We start from the raw sequence: 23704 nt of genomic DNA, 5'->3' as shown, positions 1-23704 counted from the left end.
TCCTCTTGCATTTGTACAGGGCCCTGGTGAGACCACACCTGGAGTATTGTGTACAGTTTTGGTCTCCAGGGTTAAGGAAGGACATCCTGGCTGTAGAGGAAGTGCTGCGTAGATTCACGACGTTAATTCCTGGGATGTCAGGACTGTCTTACGCAGAGAGGTTAGAGAGACTGGGCTTGTACATGCTGGAATTAAGGGGATTGAGATGGGATCTGATTGCAACATATAAGATTATTAAAGGATTGGACAAGATAGAGGCAGGAAATATGTTCCAGATGCTGGGAGAGTCCTGTACCAGAGGGCATGGTTTGAGAATAAGGGGTAGGTCATTTAGGACAGAGTTGAGGAAAAACTTCTTCTCCCAGAGAGTTGTGGGGGTCTGGAAGGCAGTGGAGGTCAATTCTCTAGATGCTTTCAAGAAGGAGCTAGATAGGTATCTTATGGATAGGGGAATCAAGGGATATGGGGACAAGGCAGGAACCGGGTATTGATAGTAGATGATCAGCCATGATCTCAGAATGGCAGTGCAGGCTCGAAGGGCCGAATGGTCTACTTCTGCACCTTTTGTCTATAACTGGAAAGCATAAGTCCCCGTGCAGGACTGAAATGATGTTTATTTGTGAGAAGCAAAACATCGAAACCTTTGTAATTATATTTAACACCGGAAAATACACTAACTATAGAGGCATCGTTTTAAGGAATGGATGCTGCAGAAATCCCAAGGGAGGAATTGCATTTAGAAAAGTATCTTCTAGAACGCGGGTGAAGAAAGAGAGATGTGGTCATTTAGAAAGTGAGTTCCAGTGTCCCAGAGGACAGACAGCAGAAGGCAGAACCCTCAGGAAAGGACATCAAAGACCAGAGCTGCTGAGTTGGAAGACATAGATAGTCCCCGTGTCTGTGAATGACACAGCTAAGAGATAGCCTAAGACTGAAGGAGACAAAGGAACCAAGGAGATATCTTTGAAAGATTCACTGAATACTGGCACAAAGATAGATTCAGTTAACCATATCTGGAGTATTATATTCAGTAATAATTAATTTATTTAATGAACATAGTTGAGCTCCCCTCCCGTCCCTATCAGATCTGCCCCCTTGATGGACTCTTTTAAGTCCAGGCTCAAAACTTACCTTTAATCACTAGCATCTGAATCTTCCTGATGTGGCCGATTTTTGGCTTGTGCCCAGGTTCATGTGTTGTTTATTTTGTGCCTTGTTATTTATATCTGTGTTTCTTGTATTTGTGATTTTAGCTACCTGTTATGATTTGTACACCACTTTGCTCAACATGGGTTGTTTTTAAATGTGCTTTGTAAATAAATTTGACTTGACCTGACAGCTTCCAAGAAAGATGTGATTGTACTGGAGAAGGAGTAAGAGATTTATAAGTGTGTTGTCCATCTGGAAAATAGTAACCATGTGGAAACATTAGATAGGCAGCCATTTTCTTTAGAATGGTGGAGGATGAGGGCAGATAATTGAGGTTTAAGATTATGAGATGCCAAGTCATGAAAATAGGTAAAATCTATTTCCCATAGATAGATAAGTAACAAAAAAAGCCCGATGATGTACAATACTGTGCAAAAGTCTTATATATATATATTACTCCATTTGTCAATGTGTCAAGGGAGAGTGAGTTTGTAAATCTGGCAGGAGCAAAGGATGTTAGGAATGGCGAGGTTGGAGCGCTGGGGGAGGGGTGTGAGACTGGTTGCAGAGAAGGAATGCCAGAGGCAGAGGAGGGGTGGCACAAGTGAAGACACACCCAGCCCTGAGGCACCAGACAAGGTCATTTGATTCCAGACAATTGGTTTATTGATCATTACAGAATGCTTCTCTGGTGCTTCCTGCTCCCTCCCTTCCCTTCACCTTTTCCCAACCATGATTCCCCTCTCTCTGTCCCATTCCCAGTCTGAGTCCACAATAGAGGCCCATATCAGAATCAGGTTTATTATCACTCACATATGTCATGGAATTTGTGTTTTTTTTTGCAAAAGAAGTAAATGCAATACATGAAATTACTACAATACTATGCAAGAATCTTGTGCTCCTTAGCTGTCTAAATGTGCCTAAGATTTTTGCACAGTACTGTAGATGCAAAGTAATTAGAGGAAATATTAGAGGTGGGATGAGGCAAATATTTTTAGAAATTGGTAGGCATCTGGAACTCACTGTCTGAGAGTGTGGAAGAAGCAGAAGCCTGCATGAAGGAGCTGCTCAGATATGCACATGAAAAACCGCGATTTATGTACTGACAACTGCGATGAAGTTGGAGAGCACTGAGAACTCTTTCGGCCAGCATGGATGTGATGAGCTGAATGGCCTCTTTCTGTTTTAAAACTTTGTGTGGTTCTCTGAGTCTGACCGGAGCTGATTTATGGATTTAACACTGTATATTCTCAGCTTAATCCGCTCTATGTGCTTCACTGAATCATATCAGTTGCAGTTTGGAATTAAACCAGATTATTCCAAACTTTGAACTTACTTTATTTGGGACCACACAGCTGGTGAGAGTGTGGTGGAGGACCTGATTTTGCATATGGAATGCAGATGCTCACACTGATTATTGCATGGATGCATAAATCAGTTTTCGGGCGACTGATCTTCACCACTGTAGCTTGCACAGGAGAATACGTGGGCAGAGCTGGCCACAAACTGCATATGTTTTTGAAATTAGCTTCCAGCCAATGGCATTAAAGAAGCAATGTTTGCGACAGCGTAGTCTACCTTCTGTTGGACTGCAATATAGCTGTTTGGTTCATCTGCTTCTTTCTGAGCATTAATGAAGATTTGTATTATTCCCTCTTCTGTAAATTAATGAAATTTTGTATGATTTTTTAACCATAGAATAAACTGGTTATCTACTGAAATGTCTGCTTTTGTGCTTTGCTCCCCACTCCTCCCTCCACATTTATAAGGAATATATACTATGAGAATTTCTGACTTTGAAGTATATCCAACATTTTGCTTGTATGGAGTTCAAGATGACTTGCATTGATACTTTCCTAACTTCTTGTGTTGTTGGTTCTCTTACTGCTGTTACCATCTATCAGAATACCAATACACTGCAGTCAACAACTATCATTTTCAAAGTCTTGATTTGAAAGGTTAGAAAAAGCTTGACACACGAATATCTAAACGTCAGAGATACTATTCTGTCCACGATGAAGATAAAGGTGGAACATTTATAAAGTAGCAAGGTCCTGAAAAATGCAGAGTTTCATAAAGGATTTCATTGTGATATTAAAGGCACCTGAAACACTGAGCTTTGAGTGATGAGAACAGAAGATGTCTTGCTGCATTTTGATCCTGAATATATCTGGTGTGCAAGGCTCATTCAGACTTTGATTGGAGTTATAGTCAAGGATGCACTCCAGGTTCCCAAGAATTTTTATAATTAAACAGTATAAGACAGTGTTACTGAAAATTAACATCCTTTATTGACCTGATCTGTGATGATAACCATTCTGACCTAAACATTTTTCTTGGCATCGCAAAGGTATCTTTTAAAATCCCCTATCGATAACTAAGGCCATGTTAATTACCTGTGCTGTTAACCCAAGTATGCTCATGTCTCACTGGGACAGATTTGGAATTGATTATAAAGAGTTGGTTGAAATAAATAAGCAAGCAACTTAACTCAACTGGACAAAATTTATGCTCCACAGGCCTCATTATGACTTTATTTATACAACCCTAGCATCATAGAATGAACAAACACTGGGGATTCTCAACTAGCCAAGAAAAATTTCCAGCATTTTATGATTTTATTTCAGAATGCCAGCTTCTGCCACTTTGTTTTTGCCCATTAGTATAATCCTCTGTTCTTCTCTCTCATACTTTTTGAGCTTCCCCTCCAAGCTATTCACCGGAACTACTCTAAGAATTGGTGAACTCTATATTCTCACTATTTTGAATTCATATTTGATTATCTGATCAGCATGGCTCCATATTTCTGGTAGTTTCTTTTCTAATTCTTTTGTGCACATTTCCCAGTGAACTGTACGTTTTCTACAATAAGGTGACTAAAACTGTGTTATATTTCAAGTGCAATCAAATTAAGTTCTGATGCATGCTTACAGGACTTCTCTACTTTTCAATTCTACTTCTGAAAACCAAACCTTAGTGCTTGTTTTGATTTCTTATGGCCTTACTAATCTCATATTTCTTTTCAGGATAGCAGGGGCCACTTGCCTTATTGGATTTATGTCAGTTCTCAGTGGAATCCCTTCAGTCCTTGGGGCAGTACGGTAGCGGAGAGGTTAGCTCAGGTTCAATTCCCACCACTGCCTGTAAAGGATTTGCACGTCCTACCTGTGATCTGCTGGTTTTCCCCAGGTACTCTGGTTTCCACCCACAGTTGGTAGTCTAACTGGTCATTGTAAATTGCCCTGTGATTAGACTAGGATTAAAAACCGGGGAATTGCTGGACAGCATGGCTGGGAGGGCCTATTCCGCTCTGTATCTCGATAAGTAAATAAAATTAATCACATTCCATCACTTCTTTCCCTGTCATGAGCCCCGCAGTGTTGGGTGTCTGTGTTTCTTGAGGACCTGAGTTTACTAATTTTTAGAGCCATTAAGACCAGGTGCCTTTGGTTTAATCTTATCAAGTTAATTGTTTCTTGCATGTGGTTCCTGGATGCTATGATTATTTAAAGGGGACTCTCAGTGGTGCTCTGTTAGTGGAGTTCTATTGTGTGCTTGGGAGAATGATGTGTCTTGTGGTGGTAGTTGGTTGTACCTTTAATGCTTTGTTGGTATTCCTATGTCTAGGCTCTTGTTGTCTTCTCCTCATGGGGAGTTTCCTGTTCCTCCACTCCAGGGCTGAGTGTTTGCTAGGTTTACTGTGACTCTGTCTGCTACTCCTGGGTTGAGTCAGTGTGAGTGATCACCATGATAGAGAGAGTCTGCCATTCCTTGGGTCCAGTCCTTTGAGTGCACATGATGACATTCCCTGTAACCTATTCTTTCATATGTCTGCATTACCCACCCTCTGTTACCCACCCAGAATATCTTTGGAATATGGATGAGAATGAAGTACCCTTGGGGAAATGCACAAGGTCTCAAAGAGAAAGTGTGAAATCTGCAATGGCTGCACCTGAAGTTATATTTGAACATTGGTGTGAGACAGCACCAGTGTTCTACCAACTTTAGTGGTGCATGCATTTGACTCCAAGACTTTTTGTTATCTCCCTATTGAGTTTACATAGATGTTTAGAAACCAGAGTACAGCATTATGAGGGCACAAAACAGGTGCTGTATGTAGTATAAGAGCCCAGTTGGATGACCTATGAAAGAAGTTGGACAACTGGGAAGAGAGTTAAATTTTGCTGAAGTTGTTTTTGATGTTGCTGCATATGTAATAGCTTTAGCTGAAGGCAGCTGCCTGCAAACAACACAGCTGAGATGTTAGAATGGGATGATGAAAAGGCAAAAGAATCCAACAAATAATATCCCACAGAATTACCATCAGTCAGTTCACCACCTACATCAATTAAAAATTCACTAGATCAGCCGTTGATATTTGTGGTTACAGACAAACTCAAAGGCTGAGGAACTTGCCTCATGCATCCCAAAGCACTTACCAGGGCACAAGTCTGGAGTCTGGTAGAGCAGATTGGTCCTGTCTGGATGAGGATAACTCCAAATTTGAGGGGTTACTCCACATCTGTAAATCACCACCTTTGTTCCTGTTTAGACCTGAATTTAATGTTTTAATTTGATGATTACTGACTGATACAGAAGTAATTAGCCAAGTCAGAATTATCTCACATGTTGTGGACAGATCATGCCTTATTCAATTTTTTGGAGGTAACACATCCTCTCTACCATCACACAGGTTCTGCCTGGGTGGTCTGGTTTCAATATCCCAAGGATGTGTTGGTGTTAGGTTAACTAGACACTAAGTCACCCTAGTTTGGGTGATTGGAAGGAAAATTATAAGAATGTTAGTATGTGTGAGAGAATAAAAAGGAAGGAAATAAGTAGGGGAAGATATTGCTCTGAGAGATACCATAGACGATAGGTTAAGTGGCTTCCATACAGTAATTGATCATTCTGACAATAGATTTCATTATGTCATTGGTTTAGACTGGAGAGCAGAGTTTTTCTTTTCATGGAACCAGTCCAGGATCTTGCTTTTGAGCAATCTCGACGTGAAAGATTATCTTCAAAGAAGGGAACTAGGACACAGAACTGACAAAACAAAAAGTTTTAATTTGCATGTTTCTGATGACTAACCAGTTGGATCTGAGGTTCTATTGGGATTGGTTATTTGAGAAGCCCGCTGCTGAAAACTACATCTCAGCACCTTTCCAGCAACCAGCCCTCTACTGTTATTTTATGGCCTAGGAAAACCCAGTGGAATTTCAGTATCATCTTAGCCAAACATTTTAGCAGCTGCAAGGATGCGAATAAATTCGGTCTTTCATCTTCTATTATTTCAAGTGTGAAACACTGACATTGGAACTGTTTCAGAGAATCGGCCTTAATTACACATTGACCCGCCAAACAACACTGGAATCTTTAGCTTGTCATTAAAGCTCTTGCCAAGTAGGGTGAAAGCTGATATTACAAGAAGTTGTATGTAGATCACTTTCTATTTAAGTGTCCTTCCAATTCTGCTGAATTCTCGGAAAACCTTTCTCTTCCGTCAGCCTCTCTGTGACCTTTGAAACAATGGTTTCATTGTCTTCTGGAAATATCAGCATTACTTGCTTGATCCAATCAAAATATGAAAACAAAACTAAACAGAAGGATCACTTCCATTATAGAATAAATGGGACTCTTCGGTGTGGGAGGGTTGATTAGTTGGTTACTGTAGGGATTGGTACTTGGGCCCCAGTATATCGATGACTTAGTTGAGGAATTTAAAAGATTATTTCTACGTTTGTGTGGATTTGTGAGTTGAGAAGTGAATGTGAAGAGGCTTTAAGTTGTTTTGGTGTTGTGTGAGTGGGCAAATACACGAGGGGTGCAATAAAATATGGATAAATATGAAGTTATCCACTTCGGTTGGAAAAACTAAGGAGTATTATTGAAATGGTGATTAGTTGGGAAATGTTGATGTAAAGAAGTTAGCTGGGGGTCCTTGTTCACCAGTCACTGAAAGCAAACATGGGTGAAGCAGGCTATTAAGAATGTCAATAGTACATTGGCCTTGCATGCAGGAGGCTTTAAATTTAGGAGCACAGTTAGTTCTAGGCAGAGCTTGCTGAACCACATCTAGAATGTTGTTTGTACCTTTTAATTTTTATGTCTACTTGCCTACTTTTTACCTATTTTTTATGTTTGCCACAGAGGGAATGCAGGATTCATAAATGGCAGGACTGTGGAATGAGGAGAGATTATGTTATTTTCTTATGATGCAGAAGGAGGTAATTTAATCTATGCTGGTATTCAAAGCTTTCTTACTAGTCTTTATTCCCGCAATTATTTCCATTCTCTCAGATGCTCAAATGCTCTTCCATAATTCTGTTGCCACCCATCTATCTGAGAGACATTTCACGACAGGCACTTAGCCCACTATCATTGCATCATTGGGATGCGAGAAGAAACCAGATCTCCCAGGGAAGGGCACAAAGTGATAAAGGGAACTTGCAAGCTCCATGCAGATAGAAACCAAGGCTGGTATTGGCTATGTAGCAGGGGCACTAACTGAGCTTTGATTAAGGAGGCCCAGAGAAAGACTAAGGAATATTATTGGAATGAACAAAATTTTGATAGTGAGGTGGACTAGCTACAAGAAAGATGTTTCCATGGCTGCTAAGTAACAGAACAAGGAGTTACAACCTCAGGATACGAGGTAAGACATCCAGGTTTCTTTCTCAAAGGTGGCGAACCTGTAAAATTCTTCATCAAAGAAAACAGCGGAGACCAAATTGCTGAATTTATTTTAAAAATTGATTTAGATAGCTTTCTATACACAAATTCACAATATCAAGAATATTGGGAGAGACAGAGAACTTGATATCAAGGTTCTGACATAATTAAAGTATTGAATGAAGGAGCAGACACAAAGGGTTACTGATCTGCTCTCACTCCATTTTTAATATTTCTTTATAAAAAGCAATAAAAATACAAATGGTGTCATCAAATTCCTACAAAACAAGTAATAAGATGGTGTAACTTTTAAAAAATACCTGAAAGAAGATTTTATAACATTGGACTGCGGACAAAGAACCTCATTGACTTGAAGCACTTTTTTTGGAAAAAAAAATGTTTCCCATTTGAAAGATCAGGAATCTCAATCTCCCCAATTACAGCTCTATAACCATTCCATCTGACAAAATTTCCAGCCAGGAAAGTGAGTTTATAATATTAGCTTCTTGATAATATAATAATAACTTCAATGATTTGACATGGGCAGATAAGTGGGAGATGTCAGGCATGTAATTGATTTTATACATATGCTCATGAGGATCACGGGGAGATTTTAATCAGTAGAAGAATCTAGCAAGGGTTTGGAATGGTGAGCTTCCTGCTGATAGAACTCTATACAGCAATGTCGAACCACCTCCCCCTAACAGCTAACCAACTGGGCAGCCTGGAGGGTCAGCTCAAGAAAGGAAGGAAGAGCTCCAATTCAGTCTTTAGTGGGAGAACTCACACTCAGAGCCACTCAGATCAAAACAGTTGGAAAACTGGGATGGGGATCTTGCTGTCATTTGAAAGGGTGTGAGAAGGTAACAGGACACCTGCAGATTCAAGACAACTTTATAGTTCATAAATGCCAAAAATAAATTTAAAGATCTTGTAGGCTTCTCAAGGACTTGCATTTTAGGAGGTTTTAGTCAACAGAGGAGCCAATGCAGCTTCCATTTGGGATGCTTACTCACAAGTCATGTAAGATCATTTCTTTGCAAAAGTGCTAAAGACAAGAAACTTAGTGAATGACAAATTATCAGTTGAGATGGTCATGCTTGTGACAGGCAGAACCAGTTGTAGTCCTGATTTGCCCCTACAACCCAATTCCAGTTTTGTAGCCAATTTGATAAAGATGCAACAAACAAGAGGGTTCTTGAATTAAACTAAAATTGAATCTTTGGCTATTTTGTGTGCTTTTAATCGAGCTGGGTCAGTCAAATCCCAACAAATGGGTACAATTTGTTATTTCTGAAGACTGTTGAAGAATGTTGGGTCATTGGTACTAAAAGCCTTCTGCTTTAACAGCCAGATAGTCACCAATTCTTCTCACTGAAGGGCTGAAATAATGAGAAACTCATCTGTCCAGATATTGTTGAAGGTTGCTGCTAACCCCTTTCCAAAACCTCTGATGGAAAGAGGTGGCTTCATTCATTACAATCCACTTTCAGTGGAAGAAGCAATTATTTTGGGATCTTGCCAGTTAGAAATAAAAAAAAACCCAAAATGAATTGTGAAGTATTTTGGCATCTTCTCCATGCTTTTTCCATTCTGTACAGTTAATTTTCAGTTTGAAGCCTCTAACGACAATTGAGATTAGACCAGAAGTTAGGATGAAGTGGAAAGGGGAAGACAGCAGGGCAGTGCCTCTACTTCCTTAGGCATTTGCGACGATTCAGCATGACACCCAAATGTTGACAGGCTTCTATAGATGTGTAGTGGAGAGTATATTGACTGGCTGCATCACAACCTGGTATAGAAACACCAATGCCCTTGAATGGAAAACCCTACAAAAAGTAATGGATACAGCTCAGTCCGTGATGGGTAGAGCCCTCGCCAACACTGAGCACATCTACACGGAGCATTGTTGCAGGAAAACAGCTTCCATGATCAGGAACCCCCACCACTAGGTCATACCCGCTTCTTGTTGCTGCCATCAAGAAGAAGATGCAGAAGCCTCAGGACTCACACCACCAGGTTCAGGAATGTTTACTACCCCTCAACCATCAGGCTCTTGAACCAAGTGAGACAACTTCACTTGCCCCACATGCACTGAAATGTTCCTACAACCTATGGACTCACTTTCAACCAATCTTCATCTCATGTTCTTATTTTTTGTCTTTTGCACACTGGTTGAAATCCCAAGTTGGTGTGGACTTTTATTGAATCTATTATGGTTATTATTCCATTATGGAGTTATTCAGAATGCCTAGAAGAAAATTAATCTTGGGGTTGTATATGTATACATACTTCGATAATGTTTACATTGCACTTTGAACTTTTGTCCGATGGGTTACTGCACTGAAAATAGTGAATGCTGGAAGTACTCAGTTGCTGAAACAGTAATTGGGGAGAGAAAAACAAAGGCAATTAGTCTTTCATCAGTAACTTCTAATCGTTCTTTTAGTGCAAAAATACAATGTTGAGATTTATTCCAGTTTTTGATTACATGTGCTAATCTAAACAGTGCAAAATATTCTTTCAAATTAAATACCTTTAAAACTAGGACACCTAGATTTCTCTCTTGAGGTGGTTGCTAGGAGGCTGGCCCTCCTTGGCTGGTTTCTAGCTTGGCTTGTACATATCACAGCTCTGCTTATTATTTCCTATTCCATGTGGTTTAGTTTGGGGCCCGATTTGACCTACAGTTGCCATGGTAACAAACATTTCTGCAGTATCATTCTGCCAAAAATATCCTATCTGTATTAGAAAAGACTCAGTTTGTTTTACTCATGAATCAAATTGCAAAGGTGACTCAGTTATTTATTTGTGTCACTGAAGTTAAAGTATCTAAATTAAACACTTCTTCAGATCTTTCAAGCAGGGAGCTGTTGTTAGAATTCATCTGGTTGTTTTAGAATTTTCTCTGCATTACTCTGAATGTCGGGAGTAGTGATAATTGAAGTCTGCAAAATGCTGCTGTATACAGTGCTTTTCCAATCAAAAGACCGTGCTTTTCCCAAGTAGTGTACAATCGAAAGGAAGCAGGTTTATCTGATCCTTTTGTGCCTCTTAATATCAAAAATCAGAAATGACGACTACAAACTCATAATGATGCATAGGGGTTTGCAGATGCTTTGGCAAAATGTGATAAGTTATTCTCAAAGGAAGCTAGTGTGAGAGAAGCATGATGCAAGTTGGTACAAATAAAGGTTACTTAAATATCTAACAATCACATTGAACTCAATTATGCTTTCCTGCTGCAGGGGTACATGATGTTTTTTGCATGTTGAGATCCATGTGACAAGCAAAATAATTATATATAAAACAAATGCCTGTGTAAACTCAGCTGATAGAATGGATTAACTTTTTTTCTGTAAGTGATGGTGAATGGATAAAGATAAATTTTAGTCTTACCTAAATAACTAGCGAAATGGGTACTAGGTGCCAAATGACCCGAGTATTTAATGTTCTTCAGCATCTGAATTCTCCATATTGAGGAAGCTTTGTATGGTTCTCTGGAAAACAGACTCAACCACAACACTGATTGTGGAGAAGGAATGAACTGTGAGCCATGAGACAGATTGAGGAAGCACACAGCAAGCAAGATTGAGGAAGCAAGAAAGCAAGCAAGATTGAGGAAGCACACAGCAAGCATCTCTGGAGTGGAATGGTTAGTCGACATTTTGGGCTGAGACCCTTCTTCAGGACAGAGAAGGAAGGGAGACAGGGATCTCGGCCCGAAACATTGACTATCTGTTCATTTCCGTAGATACTGTCCGACCTGCTGAGTTCCTCCAGCACTTTGTGAGAGTTGGTTGGATTTCCAGCATCTGCAGACTTCCTTGTATTGAAGATTGAGGAAGCATAAAGTGGGGAAGGGGAGTAAAAATATAATAGATAGTTTCAATGTTCAGTCATTTGACTGGTATCAATCGAAATACACACAGGGAAATAATCAACAAACATGAGGAAATCTGCAGATGAGCGAAATTCAAACAACACATACAAAATACTGGTGGAACACAGCAGGCCAGGCAGCATCTATAGGGAGAAGCACTGTCGACGTTTCGGGCCGAGACCCTTCGTCAGGACTAACTGAAAGGAAAGATAGTAAGAGATTTGAAAGTAGTGGGGGAGGGGGAAATGCGAAATGATAGGAGAAGTCCGGAGGGGGTGGGATGAAGCTAAGAGCTGGAAAGTTGATACCGAGCTGGAGAAGGGAAAGGATCATGGGATGGGAGGCCTTGGGAGAAAGAAAGGTGGGGAGGGAAGCACCAAAGGGAGATGGAGAACAGGCAAACAACTAAATATGTCAGGGGAGGAGGTGCATTAACGGAAGTTAGAGAAGTCAATGTTCATGCCATCAGGTTGGAGGCTACCCATCCGGTATATAAGGTGTTGTTCCTCCAACCTGAGTTTGGATTCATTTTGACAGTAGAGGATAGACATATCAGAATGGGAATGGGACGTGGAATTAAAATAATGTGTTCATCCTATAATCAGTAAGGGTTCTGCATCAGAATGGCTAAGTGAGAGCCATTCAAATGATTTCCGTCAGTTTGCACGAGCTGCTCTTGTGCTGCTTGTTGATTTGAGTACAATAGATCACCCTCATGATGTGCCGTCTGATGCTGCTTGCTTGTTTATTTAGTGATACAGTACGGAGTAAGACCTTCCAGTCCTTCGCCCCAGCAGCCCCACAACCCTGAATAATCCTAATTTAATCATGGGGAAATTTACAATGATTATTTAACTTTGTACTGTGGGAGAAACCCAGAGCACCTGGGGAGCACCCATGCATTCCACGAGGAGGAATTGCGGAAGCTCCTTACAAAATAGCGCTGGATTTGAACTCAAAAATCCGGAATGCCCATGCTGTAATAGCATTTCGCTAACCGCTACGCTGCCACTTTATCCCCATAGTGATATTTATAGAGTGGAAAAACAAAATTACATATGGCAGCTAAAGCAGACTGTAGAGCCAGACTTTGAGAAAAGTCAGAGAGCATCCCCAAGCTTTCTAAAGACTTTATTGTGGCACTTCATTGAAAGGACAAAAATTTGTCACAGTTATTATTTTGACGTGATTGAGGAACTTGGAAATAAATCCTGCTAAAAATATTAATCCTATTTGTAAAGCAATAACATTTGCCATGTGAATGATAAGAATTGCTGAGCATGAGCCACCAGAGCTGGTTTTATAATGCTACCATTTGCTTCTGGAGTGCCAGTACAATAGTTGAGAAGCAACTCCCACAGGCTTATTTACAACAGCACGTAAAAGGATCCTACTCTAATGAGAAAGGTGGTAATGCTGAGAAAGCTCATTTCAACCACCTACATTTCCTAGCTATTCACATCCACGTCGTCTGGCTGCCTGAGCAAAGAGACTCATCAAAAACTTTTACAACAATGGTGTTAATGCAAAGGACAGCAGAAATGTTGGAAAATTAGTCAAATCAGCATTTCATAGCCAGCTGAAACATGACAATTAAATGACAGTCCAAATTCAAAAATAGGCATGTAGTAAGTTTGGGTAGATGGAGCTCGTCAGCCTGGAAAGTCAGTCCACCTAAGAGAGGGAAAACTCTGATCTCAAACCTCCGCTGCCTTGCGGCCATACCCACTCATGGGAAAGGCTTCAGGAGTAAACCCTGAGGACAAATCCGGAGCTGGAGTCCCTAAGGCAGTCCGACGTTACCTTCAACCTCATTCTGACAATTCCTGCGACATCACTGGTGCCAAGCTGTATCGGCCCTTGCCCTTCCCTTGGACAACATCGGTGGCATGGAGAGGGGAGACTTGCTGCATGGGCAACTGCTGGTCTTCCATACAGCCCTGCCCAGGCCTGCGCCCTGGAAACCATTCCAGGCACAGATCCATGGTCTTGCGAGACTAACAGATGCCACCACCACCAATAAGTTTGCTGTGAAGTATTAAGTTTGATATCACCACCAATTTATTTGCCTCAGTGTTTTACAGATGGACCTTTGGGCCAATCCCTCAAGACTGAGGACATCTTGACATCAGTCCAGTCCTCATAATTCTGAGGTGGCTGATGAGATCTGTAGTCTTTGTCACAGGTGGGACAAGGTAGGGTGTTTGGGTAGTATGGGAAGTGGTGCACACCACCTGCTCTTTTTCCTGGGTTTCCACATGATCCTGATACAAGAACTCGCTTGCCATTGCTTTTTCAGCAGCCTGGCAGCTCCTTTATTCTGATCTGTCAAGAGTTGGGTACCCTGATGAACCAGAGGGGACATTATAAATCTTTGAGGATGTCAATGAAGCCTTTCACCTGTCCTCCTAGTAATCTTTTACTGTTCTGACAGAGTTCAGGGTAGGCAGACTGGTATAGGACATAGAAAATTATGTTGTCTGCTAATTAGAGCTGCCTGAAGGTAGACCCTCCATTCTGGGTATGTTGGCCTGCATGATTAATTCAGTAATCATATCAATGGATGGAAGTGTTTTAGATGGTGAGAACCTAGTAAATGTTGAAGTACAGAAAGTACATTGTTAATTTCATAACAAAAAAACTGATACATAGGTAGAGTACACAATTAGAAAGGAAAGTAGTCTTAATTACTAGATGGTAAGTGTGCTTTGAGTGGATAGGAATTTCCTGGGGCAATGTCCAGAGGACTCTGATAAGCTTTGGTCTCCTGACCCAGGGAACATACACTCAGTGGCCACTTCGTTATGTACACCTGTCTGTTAATGCAAAATACTTGAACAGCCAATCATGTGGCAGCAACTTGTATTGATTATCATATATGTCACCTTGTACAAACCTGAGATTAATTTTCTTGTGGGCATACTCAATAAACCCATAATAGAATCAATGAAAGACTGCGCCAACTTGGGTGTTCAACTAGTGTGCAATAGATAACAAACAGTGCAAATACAAAAAGAAAGAAATTATAATAGTAAATAAGTAATAAATATTGAGAACATGAGATGAAGAATTCTTGAAAGTGATGGGAACAGTTCAGTGGTGGGGCAAGTTGAAATTATCTCCTTTGGATCTTGAACCAAAGCATAAAAGCATACATACATGGTCAAGAGGTACAGTTGTGATTCAGACCAAACATCAGCGTGGGATGAAATATGATCTCAGTGACTTTGACCATAGAATCATTGCCAGACTGGGTGGGTTTAGTATCTCAGAAACTGCTGGAATTTTCACACACACTGTCTCTAGAGTTTACAGAGAATGGCGTGATAAACAAAGCATAAAAAAATCCAGTGAGCGGCAGTTCTATGGGAAAAAATACCTTGTAGTGATAGACGTCAGGAGAGAATGGCCAGGTTGATTCAAGCTGGCAGAAAGGTGACAGTAACTGACGTTACCTCGTGTTACAACAGTGGTGTGCTCAGGAGGACCTCTGGATGCACAACACATTGAACCTTGAAGTGGATGGGCTACAGCAGCAGAAGACCATGCACGTACACCCAGTGACCATATTATTAGGTCTAGGAGGTACCTAATAAAGTAGCCTCTGAGTGTATATTTAGTTTGGAGTCAGTCAGTTTGGATTCATTAGATGAGCATTGTTATACGAAAAGAGAATCATGACAATTTGCCGATGTTCAGCTGTCTTTGGAAGCGTGAATGTGATCTCAATGTGGATGCTGAGAAGCTGTTTCTCTGAGCTAGCTGGAATGAAATTGGGATGTAAAGGTTCTCTTGTGAAGGTGCAGAGGAGATATGGAAGGCTGTGTGTTTGGAAGGGGAGGGGAAAGAATAAGGCAACTTATAGTACAGTGAGGAAGGGTCCTGATGAAGGGTCTCGGCCCGAAACGTTGACTGCTCATTTCAACGGATGCTGCCTGACCTGCTGAGTTCCTCCAGCTTGTTTGTATGTGTTCACCTGCTCTTCCTGGTTTCACCATGTTCCTTCAATCCTTCTTCAAACCAGTGGAGATCCCTTAACCATATTCCCGTGACTAACCACTCTATCTTTCAAGGCTCCTGTGAGGCTGACGCAGAGAGGAATGTTACAATTACTCTTCAGGTGAAATCCTAAGAGAGTTTTCAAGGTGGGTCTTGATGAAGGGTCTCGGCCCAAAACATCGACAGTTTATTCCTCTCCGTGGATGCTACCTGACATGCAGAGTTCCTCCTGCACTTTTGTGTTTGTTCCTCTGGATTTCCAGATCTACAGAATCTCTTCTGTATCAGTGTTTTCCTGAATACTGATGAGGTATCACACAGGATCTTTAAACTCTCCTAATATGTTTCATTACTCTGCTTCAACACTTCAGGAGTAAGTGAATACTTAAAAAAAAGTTATTTTAGTTAGCGATCAAAATCCCTAGCAATAACTTGCTTTTCGCTCCTATTTAGCAGGCAATTCAGATGGGTCATTAGTTCATGCATGATCTATCAAAGCATTACATATCTCATTAACGGGAATTAGAAGGTAACATAAATGAATCTTAGCCCTTTAGCAAACTTGTGGGTTGCTGTTCTTAGTGCATGCTTTAGTTCCTTAACCAAAATGATTACATATGTCAGCTGGAGACTAAACTGGTGCTGCAGACTAGAATCCCATACTGGATGCCTGAAAGTTCTTTGGCATATGAAGGAGTTGTGAACATTTCCTCTTAGGAGATTCAAAGCAAAAATTGCTTGGTTGAGAATGGCAGTGACTAACCTGATGGTCCAGTAATTTTAATGACGGCTAATGTTCGCAGAGTAAATGTGAAAGGTCAGACCTTGTCCTGGTAATGTACCAAGTTACTACTGCTCGCTGCCTCTAAGGCCTGGATCTTAGCTTGTCTGTTTCATGAATTTCTCTCTCACCTCCTGAGCTCATCTGCCTTTGACCTATACCCTGTTCCCTTGATCCCCATTCCCCTAAATAGCTGACTGCATGGATTTTCTTCTGGCTCCCATGTTAGTAGGTATTGTTAATGGATCTTTCTCTTCAAGTATTCTTGGCTTCTCCTTCAAATCATACCCCCTCTCAGAAGAGCAGCCATAGATCATTCTGTCTTCTGAAATTACTGTTCCACATCCAACTTCCTAATCTTCTCAAGGTCTGTCATATCCCAGATCCAAGATCATATCTGAATCTTTCCATATTCACGATGTAGCAATGCCTTATCAAAGCTTTGTTGATGGGTGCTACAAAAGACTAACCCTCCTCATCCTTCTTTACCTTTTCACAAACTTTGATATAATTATTTGCATTACTCTGCACCAATCCCTATTCCATAGGGATTCAATTGAGATGCAGAAGAATGTAGATCCTGTAATCTACTGTAACCCTGATGCAGAGTGCTGAACCAAAATGTTTGACATCCGCCTTTCTCTACAGATGCTGCCTGATCTGCTGGAGATACCACTTTGATAGAATAGTCTACACCTTTGTACATGGCCTCACATTACCACATTTATTCTTACTCACTTAACCTACCTGTATCCTACTGCAGAGTCCAAATATCCTCATTGCAATATACCTTTGTACTTCGCTGTCTAGTCGACATTGAAAGCTACTTTGTATTGGAAATTGTGAGAAGATTCACTCCTGATAATGAGGGTGAGGCAGTGGGCATGGGTGGCTTACACTCTCGGCCACTGAATGTGTCAAAGTGACTTCTGCAAAGGTTGAGAGAAATAAAATCTTTTGTAAGAACTTTGCTGCATCTCTTAACAAGCCAAGCAGAATGCTGTGCTTTTCATTAAATCATACTGATGTTACCGTGTGTTTTTGCTGATCAACATATAGGAATCAATTCAATCAATTCTGGTTACAGGTGCAATTAATCCATTAACCCATATGCCTTTGGGATGTGGGAAGAGACTGGAACATGCAGAGAAACCGCAGGTGTTTATAAGAAGGATGAGCAAATTCCATACAGACAGCCCCTGTGAGGCAGTGGCTCGACCAGCTTTACTAGAGTGACACTCACTCGCTTGTCCATGGCACGCAATGGGATACCCTGAAGGCATGAAAGGCATGTTATAAACAAAGATTCTTTCCTTGTGCACTGCTGACTGATTTACATCTTTCCAGGAATTACTCAAGACACAGATTTAAAAGTTCTGTCATTTCTCTGCCTGATATTAAAGTACCAAATTCTAAATTATTCATTTTGTAAGATGTGGGTGTTATTAATAAAGTCATCATTTAATGCTCATCTCTAATTGATCTGGAGGTGGTGGTGAATTAGCTCCTGAACTGTTGTAGCTTGTATTATTTTGATCCTGAATGAATCACCGGCAGACCTTGTAGGTGTAAAAGGCTTTTATTCACACAGGCGTTCTGGAAGAATCTCTCTTGAAGAAATCTCACTGAACTCAAAGTATATGGTACTTCTAATTCTCTTTAAGTACAAAGATACTAGCAGATGATTAAATGCAGTTTCAACATCAACATTCCGCGAGTGGCTCTGTTGTAATATATGTTTATAATGGGAGCACATCTCGATTGACAAGGTCACCTCTGTATGTTCAAACACCCTTGCTGGGAATTCTGATGCCCCAAAGAGCCTTCTTTTGCCACTGTATTAAGAGATGGTGCTTTCTGTAAACAATAGTGTGCATTCCTGTACCCATCCTTGTCCTGGACTGAAGATAGGTTCTCATTTACATTACTGGCTCCTCCCACATCATTCCAGGAGGAAGTCACATGCCTCAAGTGATCATTAGTCTTGAACAGTATGTTGTAGTTCTTCTCAGAGTCCAGTTAAGTGGCAATTTCAGATATAGACCCAACAATAATGAAAGATCGTTTCTACACTTGGATGCCAGGCTGACGACTCTACCGTCTTTGTGTTTTTAGATGATAGAGACCATGTATTAGGAGATGAGGTTGAAAAAGCTTCAGCTATTGGCTGCCATGTATCTCATAGCTCAGTGCACTGGTGGAAGAAGAAGTAGAGAATACTCAGAGTAGTGGATTGGCATTGTCTTGAATTATTTGCATCTACAGTAGAAATGTTAGAGTTATACACATCCTGGAAGCTGGAATGTATTTGACTTGTACTTTGTAGATCAATGGTAAGGCATTGGGGATTAAAAGTCAAGCCACGTGCTGCAAGGTACCTAACCGATAAACCATTTATATAATCCTCTCTGTCTATTAATTACTCTAATTACAAAGTTATAATGTTAGTGGCTATTTTGAGGATAATTATATTCATAGATAATGCACACCACTGAATTGAAATATATAGCAGATCTTGTGCTCCTGTTGCGAGCTCAACAGTAGATTTAGAAGTTGTGGTCTTTCTAACTTCAGGTTCAAGAATATTGTTAGAGTTCTATAGCAACACACAAAATGCTGGAGGAAATCAACAGGTCAGGCTGTATCTATGGAGAAGAATAAACAGTTCTGATGAATGGTCTCGACCTGAACGATCAACTGTTTATTCCTCTCCATAGATGCTCAGTTCTGAGCGCCTCACTACAGGAAGGATGTGGAAACCATAGAAAGGGTGCAGAGGAGATTTACAAGGATGTTGTCTGGATTGGGGAGCATGCCTTATGAGAATAGGTTGAGTGAACTTGGCCTTTTCTCCTTGGAGCAACGGAGGATGAGGGGTGACCTGATAGAGGTGTACAAGATGATGAGAGGCATTGATAGTGTGAATAGTCAGAGGCTTTTCCCCAGGGCTGAAATGGCTAGCATGTTGAGGGCATAGTTTTAAGGTGCTTGGAAGTAGGTACAGAGGAGATGTCAGGGGTAAGTTTTTTACGCAGAGAGTGGTGAGTGCATGGAATGGGCTGCCGGCAATGGCGGTGGAGGTGGATATGATAGGGTCTTTTAAAAGACTTCTGGATAGGTACATGGAGCTTAGAAAAATAAAAGGCTATGTGTAACCCTCGGTAATTTCTAAGGTAAGGACATGTTCGGCACAGCTTTGTGGGCCGAAGGGCCTGTACTGTGCTGTATTTTCTTTTCTATCTTTCTACGTTTTCTATGCTGCCTGACCTGCTGAGTTCCTCCAGCATTTTGTGTGTGTTGCTCTGGATTTCCAGCATCTGCAGAATCTCTTGTGTTTATATTTTTAGAGTATTACTTAGAGTATTATTAAATGCCTTGTGTTCCGAATTTCACTGCCAAATTGCTTTAGCTTGTTCAATATCACAAAAACTGAAAGTATCAATGAAAGAATTTCAATGCATTATTTATCTGAGCTTCAAAACAGTAATACAGAATGTTCAATTGACACATAGAACAGACAGCTCTCCTTACAGCTACAGTTATACCAGCCAGTGATGGACTGTGTGTAGAGACAATCCAGCATTTGTTTTGCAATCTTCTTATAAAGAACTTCATAATACACCTTTCCCTAACAAGGAACCTGAAAGTTCCACTGTAAGTTAATGGGTCTAAATTGAGATACCAATTAGGTTCTCCAAATTACTTACCAGACACTAAGTATTCAAACAAAATAATATTCTGTTCCTTGCAATTATGAGTCAAATGAGCTCAATAGTCTTCATTTGTGTTTACCCTAATGATGGACTGTAAATTTTTACTGTATGCAATGATTTCACTAAATACAAGTAAACAGGCCTCAGCACCCGCACCATCAGGTTCAACAACAGTTACTACCCCTCAGCTATCCGGCTCTTGAATAAAAGGGGATAACTACACTCATTAACCCCATCATTGAGATGTTCCTTATAACTTCACTTTAAGGGCTCTTTATCTCATGTTCTCATTATTTATTGCTATTTACTCATATTCACATTTGTACATTTTGTTGTCTTCTGCACATTGATCCTGTTATAGTTACTATTCTAAGGTTTTTCTGAGTATGCCCACACAAAAATTAATCTCAGGGTTGTATGTGGTGACATATATGTACTTTGATAATACAATTTACTCTGAAATTTAAACTTTGAATGTTAGTCCTTGAAAGTACAATTAAGCAACTTTAACAGATTTTCACAAAATAGGAAGACCAAAAGAACAGTACATTGAGCCATGATAAAAGATGTAAAATGAGTTATCACTTAATTAGGCAGCTTACATCATCACACAAGCTCAAAATTCTCCCCACTGAGTACTATGCACAATGGATTTCTCCTGATCTGAATGTGCTGATACTGTATGAAAAAGAGTGGTGTATCTGTTTGCCTGACAGAATCTGGGTCGACACCGAGTCTATGGGGATTGGAATATTACCACGTAATTGATCTAGGTACTATTTTTATCTGCTATTCCATGATTGTACAATATATCACATAAATATTTCTTAACATATTGATTGTGCACTTGCTGTATCATTGGCTTGGCTTGCCTTGTGCTGAGTGTGCTTTGTCTGTACGTGAGCAGGACCAAGATTACATTTGTAAAATATATTAAAATGCTAGATTAGAGCTAATCTTATTGATTCATATTAGGAAAAAGCTTCTGTCTCCAAACAATTTGTGACATTCCATTGAGCCCTTCCCAATAGTTAACAAAAAAGGGGGCTGTTATTTTTAAAAGCCATAGTACTTCCTTGATCTGAGTTGTCAAGGTGGGATGCACAGTCACCATTAGTTAGATTGATGAGCAGCTTACAGTTCTGCTAAACATGGGAGGGTTAACTGGTTTATTATTGTCAAACGTACTGCAGTATAGTGAAAAACTTGTCTTGCTAATTCATTACAACAGTGCAGGGAGGTAGTACAATATAAAACATCACAGAGACTGTGTGAAGTGTTGCAGTTAAAGGGTAAGTACAGTGCAGGTAGATAAAACCCTCAAGAGGACCACAACCTTGTTGTTGAGTTTGGAGGCTTGAGTCTCAATGTTGAGTCCAACATTGGTTGGAGTGACGGCTTTATGTTTTGGCTCTTGGTAGGGTCACCAACAGCAAACAGGTCAAAGAGTAGAGGTCAAACTAAGAGTGGTCCACTAGTCCTTCAGGTTCGGGGGTTCACCTCAGAGCTTACAAACCCTGACTGGTAAAACAAAACTGCTACAGAAACCGCAATGGAGAATCCTTCCACATCTGAGTGGTCAAGGACAGACAGGGATGTAGGACCTTCTTGGCTGCCTTAACATTAATGGAGTAATGGGCAGTAAGTAAGGTAGATAATAGGTGGGTGTCCAGAACGAGATAGATGACAAGGTCAAGAATCCATCTCATCATATAGGGAATCGTTCAATGGTCTTATAACAGCAGGACAGAAGCTGCCCTTGAGCTTTGTGACATATGCTTTCAGGCTTTTGTATCTTCTGCCCGATGGGGCGGGGGAGAAAAGAGAACGTCTGGGATGGGAAGTGTCTTTGATTATACTGGCTGGCAGTGACAAGTGTGGAGGGAGGGAGGGAGGGCGGCTAGCTTGCGTGAGTTGCTGAGCTGTGTCCGCAGAAGGGCAGCCATTCCAAGCTGTGATACATCCAGGTAGGATAGTTTCCATGGTACATCACAAATTGGAGAGTGTCCAAAAAGCCATTCTATTTAGAGATACGGAGTGGAATGGGCCCTTCTGAACCTTTGAGCCATACCGCCCAGCAACCCCGTTTAACTTTAGCCTAGTCACAGGACAAATTACAATGGCCTACTAACCGGTACGTCTTTGGACTGTGGGAGGAAGAGAGAGGACCTGGAGAAAACTCTGACCTCCAACGCCTTGAGTTGTAATGTTGTCATGCTAACTACTACTCTACTGTAGCGATGTTCCTTGTCGCTGGTCGTCAGGCTACTCAACTGAAGTTGATGGAAATCAGGACTGAACACAACGCACCTCCACAAAGACTGGAAAAACCATGGATTTTTTTGTGCCATGTCCACCAATTTTAAATTGAGCGTGGGGTGGTTTGGGGGGTAGATAGAAGCATGATTTAAAGCATTAAAACAATTGATGTAAATGACCCCCCTAATAAGGTTTCCTCCTTGCTATTTATTTTTATTCAATCAATGTGTTGGGATTAAGGATCACTCACTTCAGCATTATGGTTTCTAAGGTGATTGATGACTTGCAGACCATATAAAAGCTTGGACAAGAGGTAGTTGCCAGGGTGGATGGATAGTTTAGGATATGGTGCGTTCCTTTACCATTTACTCTGGGCTTCTATGTCCATCTGACACATGAACTTGAGGTTCCAACACTCCTTCGCCACGGGCCAGGGAACCCATGTGGTGTACTCAGTCACAAAGGCTTTTAAAATATCTTTAACTCTTTCCTCTGTCCTGTGGTTATCTTTTCCCATGAGAGAACTTGATTTAGAGTGTCTGTTTTGTGAGTCTGGCAACATGACCTGCCCAATGGACCCAACTGAACGTAACTAGGTTCCCACTGCTGGGGATGTTGGCCCAGGAGAGCAAACTGACATTGGTTCACTTATCCTGCCTGTATCTCTGGAGGAGCTTGTGAAGCGAGCTCTTTGAGCTTCGGGGGCAGCTGCAAGTCTCGGAAACATATAGGGGAGCCTGGATCAATGTCTTCCATAATCTTTATGCCAGATTTGAGGCCTGATCAAACATTAATCTGCCCTCTTTGCTAGGTGAGTAGAACACCTGAAGGAAGGCAATGGATCCTTGGCATTGTTTTGAAGCCTGACTGGGTCATTGTATTAATATTGGCTCACCAGTAGGACAGACATTGTGTGCAGTGTAAGACTGTGCCAGAAGCTAACATAGAATTTAATTCAGAAGTACTTGTTCGTTAGAAGACCACTTCTCTGAACATAAGGGACCCTTAAATTAGAATCCCTTTTCTGGTCCTAGTTATTTCAAGGTGTTAAGCTCTATATTTGTCATAGAAGTCAAATGTTTTCTATGTATTGAATTGTAATGACACCAACTTAGAAAATATATCCCACTGATACTGCACTTCTCTGCATGACTTACTCTGCAGCTTCTAGTTCGTGAACCTATACTCTAAAAAAACTTGTTTTTTTCATCAACTGTTCAGTTATAAATATCCACGTACTATGTA

The sequence above is a fragment of the Hypanus sabinus genome, chromosome 3 (assembly GCF_030144855.1).
Source record: "Hypanus sabinus isolate sHypSab1 chromosome 3, sHypSab1.hap1, whole genome shotgun sequence".
Taxonomy (NCBI): domain Eukaryota; kingdom Metazoa; phylum Chordata; class Chondrichthyes; order Myliobatiformes; family Dasyatidae; genus Hypanus; species Hypanus sabinus.
The sequence above is the reverse complement of the archived record's forward strand: the minus strand, read 5'-3'. Positions refer to the sequence as shown.